The sequence below is a fragment of the Passer domesticus genome, chromosome 20, assembly GCF_036417665.1.
Source record: "Passer domesticus isolate bPasDom1 chromosome 20, bPasDom1.hap1, whole genome shotgun sequence".
Taxonomy (NCBI): Eukaryota; Metazoa; Chordata; class Aves; order Passeriformes; family Passeridae; genus Passer; species Passer domesticus.
In genome coordinates this window covers 10,169,914-10,178,259 of record NC_087493.1, presented here as the reverse complement: position 1 = coordinate 10,178,259, position 8,346 = coordinate 10,169,914, and positions in this window count along the sequence as shown.

The window sequence follows — 8,346 nt, the reverse complement described above, 5'->3', positions numbered from 1 at the left end:
CAGAGCTGAGCCCTGTGCCCCACTCTGATTTCAGCAAGCCCAGAAAAAAAAAAACACAAAAGAAGGGCATGGATTTATCATCTATGGTTTCTTCCCAACTATAACCAACGGAAAACATCTGTAGGGGGAAGGAGCTGCTTGTTTGCTGTCTGAAATGTCAGTGAAACCCAAGAGAAAAGGAACCAAATGTAGCAATTACCCAGGCTCCCCTAGCCCCCTGCAATAATCAAATATAGCTCATTTTCACTGACTCCTTTTTGTGCTGACTCCAGGCATGGAAGAAAAAGATCACAAAGGAAAATCACCCCCAATCCTCCAGTCTCTCTCAAAAGAGGAGCTGAGGCTAACTAACCCGTAGGAAGAAAACACACAGCCAGAAGGGCAGAAGCTTCAAAAACTTAATCCCTTCAGACAAATGTGAAATACTTGTGTTTCAGCTGGGGCATGAATCAGAGATGATTCCCAGCAATCCCTGATTTAATAACAGCAAGGGCTGGGTACAGTGGATGCAGCTTTTCCCCCTCCCTCTACCTGCTGAATCCATCTCCAGCTTTTGAGGCTGATTTGGGGCTGGCTGTGGCACCATTAACTCAGACCTAAACAGCCTGCTCCCATCATCAACAGGGAGCCACAGGGTCAACTGGAAACCAGAGAAAATCTGTTTAGTCATTTCTGAAGGCAAAGCACCCCCTGATGATATCACTTACTGGTGCAGACACTCAGTCGGCAGTTTGCTGCCACAGCACCTGGTCCTGCTGCCTCAAAACACTGGGAGGGAGCCCCTTTATTAACCAAACTCACAGGGTTTTTTCTAGAAAAAACTGGTGGTGTGCAGGGCCGTGGGTGCAAGTGGGACCACCTGGCACAGCTCAGCCCCAGCGTGGTGAGGCTCAGCCTCCTTCATCCTCATGGGGTGTTCAGGCAGATGTTCACCCACCCCGAGCAGAATCCCCCACTCATCAGGGTTCTTGTGGTGGAGGAACAGCCTTGTCCTCCAGACGCCTCTCATCAAGGCTGGGAGCTGCCCCCAGCTCCCTGACCATGGCTGGCCACTCTCTCTGGGCAGCTGGAGCGATGACCGCGCACAGCAGTGGGGTGGGGAGGGAGGACAGGGCCCCCAGGAGCCCCCAGGAGCTTTGGGTGGCAGCCAGCAGGTCAGGGAGGTCAGGAAACCTCACACTACACAGAGGTTGCACCCCATTGTCCTTGGGTGGAGAAGCATCCACGCCCAGGGTCCTGGGGAGAACCAGCCTTCAGCAGAACCCTCTCCTACCCCACACCTGCAAAGGCAGGGGGAAGGTGTGGAACAGCACAGAGGGGACAAGGGGACAAAGCCAGAGCCAGCACCTGCCAGAGACAGTGTGAATGTCTGGAACCAGCAAGGGGACAAGAGCTGGCAGAGGGCCCTGCCTGGCCTGCCCACCTTCCCCATAGTGTTACTGACTGAGGAGGCAGCAGATAAACCACTCTGAAGTGAAGATGGTCTCTGCTCGAGCCACGGAGCAGGGGCTGAGGCCAGCAGTGAGGGACCTGCCACCAGTGTGGGGCCTGTCACCAGTGTGGGACCTGCCACTATTGAGGGACCTGCCACCAAAGCCAGCTTGAGGCCACTAGTGAGGGATCTGCCACCAGTGTGGGCCCTGTCACCAGTGAGGGACCTGCCACCACAATCAGCTCAAGGCCACCAGTGTGGGACCTGCCACCAGTGAGGGATCTGTCACCAATGTGGGACCTGCCACCACAACCAGCTCAAGGCCACCAGTGTGGGGCCTGCCACCAGTGAGGGATCTGTCACCAATGTGGGACCTGCCACCACAACCAGCTCAAGGCCACCAGTGTGGGACCTGCTATCAATGAGGAACCTGCCATCAGTGAGGGACCTGTCACCAGTGAGGGACCTGTCACCAGTGAGGGACCTGCCACCACAACCAGCTCCATTTTGTGCTCCCATTGCACCAGGAGGCCCGAGCTGGGCTGAGCTCCCGGGGCACGGCCAGCATCACCACCCTCAATGGTTTTAGCAGTAAATAAACAGGATAAACAGGGGGAAAGGGAGGCTCGGAGAGAGGAAACAACTTGTCCCTGAGTCACTGACAGCTAGAAACAGATTGGAGGTCTCCTCCTCCAGACCTGCTCTGCTTTCCTGCCTGGGAATGTTCTCCTGTGGCTGTATCACCTTCTCCAGCCTCCCCCCAGCACTGAAGTGTCTAAGCAGCAAGCCCAGGGTTGGTGGTCCAGTAAGAAATGCAAGGAAGGAGGCAACCTCTCTCCTGGGACCAGACTAGGTGGCCCTTTTTTAGTTCATGAGGAAATCAAGGGGAAAATAATGAAAATAAAAAAGAGGAGAAAAATATCCATGTCCAAAGCTTGTTTTTTTTCTCAGCAACTCCAATTGTTTCGGCTTCCTAATAAATCATGTAGGCCAGGGACAACCAATCTGCACAGCATTATTATTGTCTCAATACATTTGTTGAAAGAAAAATAACACTGTGGCTTTGCTGAAGCAGACAGGATCTGCTTTTCCAAAGGTTTGTTGATATTAGCCCACAGCCTTGTTGGGCTCCATGTATACTCTGGACTGAAAGAGCTTTGCTGCATTCCCATCTCTAAGATACAGAGAGTCACCAAACCTAAATATTACCCTGAGCAGCTGAGACCTCAAAAGGTCTTTCTTTGTTTTGCTCCACACTCTGTTTCCCATTAACTCTTCAGCAGCATTTGTGTGCCTTAAACTTGCAGAGCCCTGGGCTGAACTTGGCTCCAGGCTGAACTATCTCACATCCATCTAAACAACAGCGAGTTTGCAACCTGCAGGATTTTCTCCAGAAGATTTTCCACTGGATGCGAGCAGCACAAATCCCCCCAGCCCAGGCTCTGTTTGGTGGATAAGCAGCACTTTGGAACGTGCTCATTTCAGCAAGTTATTGCCATCAAACACCCCCAGGAAGTGATTTTCAGTCATCCCACATTAAGGAGCTGCAGGTTTTGCTCCCCACCAGCCCAGTCCTCTGTAGCTCCTCATGATGCTAGAAAAAGTTAAGAGAATAAAGTGGTGTTATAGTTTGATAGTATTTATTAAAGGCCTTCAATTAATTATAAATTTATTAAATTATATAAACTATATATAGTATATCTATTTTATATATAATATTATATAATTTTATTTTATAATATATTATCTAAATTATATATTATAATGTATATATTATATAAATTTATTTGTAATAAATTTATTAATAGTTTATTAAAGGCCTTCAATTTATTATAGTACTTATTAAAGGCCTTCAACAGATACACCTTGGGCACTCAAAAGCCTCCAGAGGGGCTACACCCAGGATGGACAATGAATTTTTCAGATAATTTTAAGTTTGGTCTATTTACATATCAGGGGTTAATCCTCCAATTACAGCTTCAGGTAATGAAGCCCTGTTCCCCCAGTTTGCTCTCCCCTCCAAATTCACTGAACGGGGTCACAGCAGATAAAATTTGCTCCCTGATACTTCCAAGTGTCAGACATTGTGACCTTTGGATGTGAAGGAAATGATCATTTCATTTTGGATGCTAAGCCAAGGCTACGTGGGGTTTGGAAGCTGCACAACACAGAGGGGTTTTTTCCACCCAGCTTCACTTCTGCTGCCTCTGCAGCAGTTCCCCATAGCCAGGCTGCCTGCACAGGGCTTGACATCATCACCCATTCCTGCTCTGAGAGGGCCCTGCAGCGTGAAGGGGAAGGAAAGGGCATGAGTGTCACAAGGGAGATAAGGCAACAAGCCAAAACAGCCCTGCAAAGGTGGGCACACACAGCCCAGCCCTTCTGAAGGGCTTCAGAAACAGGGGAAAAGATTAGTGAAATAAAGGCCAAGGTTTAGCTAAGGTTTGGCTACTTCTAAAGATTTTTTTAAATTATGATCAATAGATTCACTAGATCCTCTGAGTCCCAGGAGCCAGTCCATGTTTACAGCCATGGCATAAGGAGGCATTTGCAGCCATGGGTCAGTAACAGGCACTGAATGGACAAGCCCAGGCAGGATATCTCCACAGACCCTGGCACCCACTGGCTGAAATCAGCTCCAGTCTTCCTTGCCCAAAACCCACCATTCATCCCCAACCCACCAGTATCCAGCAGCATTCAGGCTGGGATGTTCCTGTAACACCCTGCAGTACTGACCAAAATTCAGATTAAAACATCCTCTGTGGGATTGAAGAAAACTGTTGCAGGGCAACAACATTTGTGGGGGATTTTGAAAACATTTTTTTTCCACCCTGAGAAAGACAGAAAGTCTTTCTGCATTTGAGGCACAGTAATAGGCAGATAGAATTTCTCTGGAATAAGCAGATTAAGAAAAAGCCAAGGAGTAACACTGCAGAGTCAGAAGGAAAAAGCCCAAGGGCAAGGCAAGCTTGGCTCAGCTGCCCCAGACAACTAACACAGGGTTTGAGCTGCAGCCTCTGCAGTGTAATGGTTTTGTGTCCGTGCTGAAGTCTGCCCGAGATGGCTCCATGCCTGAATTTCCTCCTCCCTTCAGCCAACGAGGCAAGCTGTGTTACCAGCACTCTGTGCAGCCCCTCCAAGGAGCTGACACCTCTCCAAGAGCAGCCAGCATCCACATCACAATGAGAGATGTGTTTGTTTGTGTCCCAATTTGTCCTCTCCAAAACCCACGGAGTAATCCAGCCCCAGGGCAGGCTCCAGCCTGGCGACACCCCAGAGCAGAGTAGGGGGTGCCCAAGACCTTCCCCATGCCACTCCCTTTAAAAACAACTCTGAGTTGAGGTGGCTGAACTGATTTTTTTTTTTTTTTTAATTATTATTATTTTTTTTTCCTCTCCAGGCAAATATAGGCTCTGCACAAACCAGTCTGACTCCAGCTCAATCTGGTGCTTCCCAAAGGAACTGGAGGAACTGGTTGGTGATGGAGCAACCCCTCCACAGCCACCACAGTGCCTGGGTGGGCACCTGTCCCAGCCCCCACACCCACAGAGATGGCAGTGACATCCACACTGCCTCATCCACCTTCATCATCTCTGCCATTCTTATAGAGAATTTCATCAGGTTTCCATGCAGTCAGCAATGTCCTCACCTCTGCATGTGGGCTCTCCTTCCAGCTTGGCCCAAAGCCCTTCTCCCACAGCTCATTTCAAGTGGGATAAACATGTTTATCACAGGAGCAGCCAGGACCAGGCAGGATTCAGCCTCATGGCTCCACTTTCCCATACAAAGAGGAGCCCACCAGGCTGCTGGAAGCATCAGGAAAGAGCCACCCCCCAATCAGGACAACCTGAAACTGGCATCAAAGCTGCTGGGCTCAGCATCCCTTTGGCTGCACCAGGGTCCCACCACCACAGGCTCCAGGCTAAGAGGTCAATCCTCATTGTTACTTGCACAAGATGTTCCTCACATCCCAGCTCAGCAACTAGTTTTACCCCTACCACTGGCTGCAGAGGGCAGAGCCAAGGCCTCCATGGGGTGTTTTTCCACCCCAGAAGAGTGTTAATACCATGAAATTACACTCCAGTAAGGCCAAGGAAGATCCTCCCTGCCCCAATCCAGCCCTGCAGTCTGGGGACACAGCAGCAGCAGCATTGCTGCAGCACACATCCAGCCCAGGAATGAGCCCAGGCTGAGCAGCACGTGCTCCCCAGCAGGAGCACAAAACACACCCAGAAGCAATCCTGAAGCTCTTACTGAACTTCTTGGCTCTTGCCCCAAAACAGGCAAGGCGTGACTCTCCCAAAACCAAGTAATGCTGACTCCTGCTGCACTGCTACGGCCTCGGAGCCCCAGGAGATGCCTCTGGTTTGCAGAGAAGCCAGGAAAAGGCACAGCAGCTGAGTCAGCACCCAGCCCTGGGGAGAAAGCCCTGAGTCAGCTCCACTTCCAGCACAAGTGGACACTCCTCCTGTCCTCTCCTGTCCCCTCAGCACTGCTGGCAGCCCCATCCATGCCCTGGCAGCCCCAAGCCAGCTGCACACACAAAGCACTCGAGTGAGGATTTGCAGGCTGGAGACCTCAAACACAGGAGCAGCTCCTGCTCAGGGCCACTTAACTCCCTGCAAAGAGCATGGGGTCACCCAAAACCTTCTGGAAAACCTCACAGCACAGAGCAAGGCTATGAGGAGAGCTGTGGGATGGGTTATAGAGATGCCTCAGGTTTCAGCTTTTATAGTTTTCAGATTCTGTGCTGCTTTAGTGCGTGGGTCTGAGCTTCATATTAGGGGATGGTGAGCTCTAGCTGAGGTTCTTCTACCCCAACACGAGTGAGCAGCCAGGTGCTGGCCACAGCAACCACCGCGTCCTGGTGCCAGTGGGTCCTGATGGCTGCTGTGTTTCCAGCCCCCACCTTTGCTCAGCTCCAGCACAAAGCCCAGGAGAGCCACTGAGGAAGGACACAAGGCAGAAATCCGTGTTTTCTGTTCAGCCTTATCTAGAGATTTCCAAACGCTGACTGGGGCGAAATCAAGGCATTTGGGTGATTTTGAGATAGGTGGGTGTGACACTCCAAAATGAATGTCACAGGGCTGGGGTTTTTTCACTGTCATCAGGCACCTCATTTTTGGTAAGGGAGGAAAAAAGGGAGAGGAGGAGGAGGAAATGAGTGCTCACAGTTATTCATTGGGTCCCCTCAATGTCTCTCAGTGAGGCTCTGAGGTCAAGACTGATGGTGAAGGAGAAAGGATTATCTGGAAAAGGTTCCTTCTTTATCGACCATCCCAGAGTAAGGCCAGCTGGTCCTCACTAAAAGGAGGTTCGAAGTCAGCTGAAGGGAGCTACCCCTGCAGCAGGAAGGGGAATCACTTCTGTCAAGATGGAAAGGAGAAATTTGATTCTTCTCCCACCCCAGCAGCCCCACTCCTCCAGACCTGAATCTTGCTGCTGTCAAGACATTTCTTTGCTTTGGCTCTGCATTACTTCTAACCACGCTCAGAGACTTACGCACAGCTCCCTCCTGATGTTTTTCTGGTTTAATTCTCAACCAATTTGGTTTTCAATTTGCTGTCTCCTAGAACAGCTGGTCCCAATATTGCTAATCTTATTTACCACTGAACCAGCATCTCTGACACGCACCACCAAGAGACTTTTCCAGTTCCAGAAATAAGTATTGTCTAATTAAGTTTACAACGAGCAGGAGAGCTCCTATCTGCCTCGGAGGTGTTGCACCACATCAGCTGGTCAGGCTTGGAGCTCAGACAAGCCCTATCACACTTCAAAGGGCAGGTTTGCAGGAAACACCTGCTGCATTGCACCACGGCACGTCCCAGCTCCTCCCGGGCGTGAACACCCCTGGACGCTCAGCAGAGCTTGCTGCAAGAGCCAGATCACGTCTCCTGCCTCCTGCCAGGGTGACTCACTGCAAATCACAGCCTTTCCCTCCAAGGTCTGTGCTGAAGAAATCACCCATGCTGGTGTTCAAGGTGCAAACAGCTTGGTTGTTATTTAGCTTGAATGTGGACAAAGTGTCCGCCCCCATCTGTGTCCTTGGATGAGGTCCTCAGTTCCACACAGGACCAGGCCACAGCATGGACCAGCACAGGGGTAAATCAGGGCAATTCCCTCTTCCAGAAAAGGCTGAGCCATGCTGATGGCAAGTACTTTCACCAGGAGAAGAGACCAGCAGCAGGCTGGAGCTAAAGCAACACCTGATGCTTCCCAGAAGGAAAACTGGGATTGCCCATGGGGGTGAGACAGCAGAATTAAAAAAAAAAAAAAAAAAAAAAAGTTGTGTTGATGAAAAGATGTCTACAAGCAGCTCTGATCTTACAGGCAGCTGGCCTGAAGGTAGGCTGGGACATCACTGGGGACAAACTGTGACCATCACACCTCCCTGCAGCCTGGCTGTGCCTCACGTGTATCAGCAGGGGGGAAAATGGCCTGGTCTTCCTGAATGGGAAGCAAAAGGTGATTTAATAATGTTCTTCTGGCCTGGCTACCTGCAAACCAAGCACAGTGACCCTCCATGCAGGCACTGTAGTCATGGTGTTTGAAGAGATGACCCTGTGTCCCCACAGGATGACAAAGGACAAGCTTCCCCCCAGTCAAGCAGCGTCTGATAAACCTCAAACAGACCCTGCAGACACCCACAGAGTTTCCCAACCCACCTATGTGTCACCACAGCAAGCTCTGCTTGGCTCATACCTGGGAGGTGATTTAGCTCACCAGTGGGCTCATGGAAAGTCAAGAGAAATTAGGGGTCACCATGGAAATTGTTTTCATCAACAACGCAAACCACACACTTGCCAGAAATCAGACACAAGAACACAGCACATGCCTTGTGCCTATTTATGGGCAGTGTTGCCCAACTGGAGGGGGCTCTTACAGAGGCAATTCAAGTTCATTAGTTCTGCTTC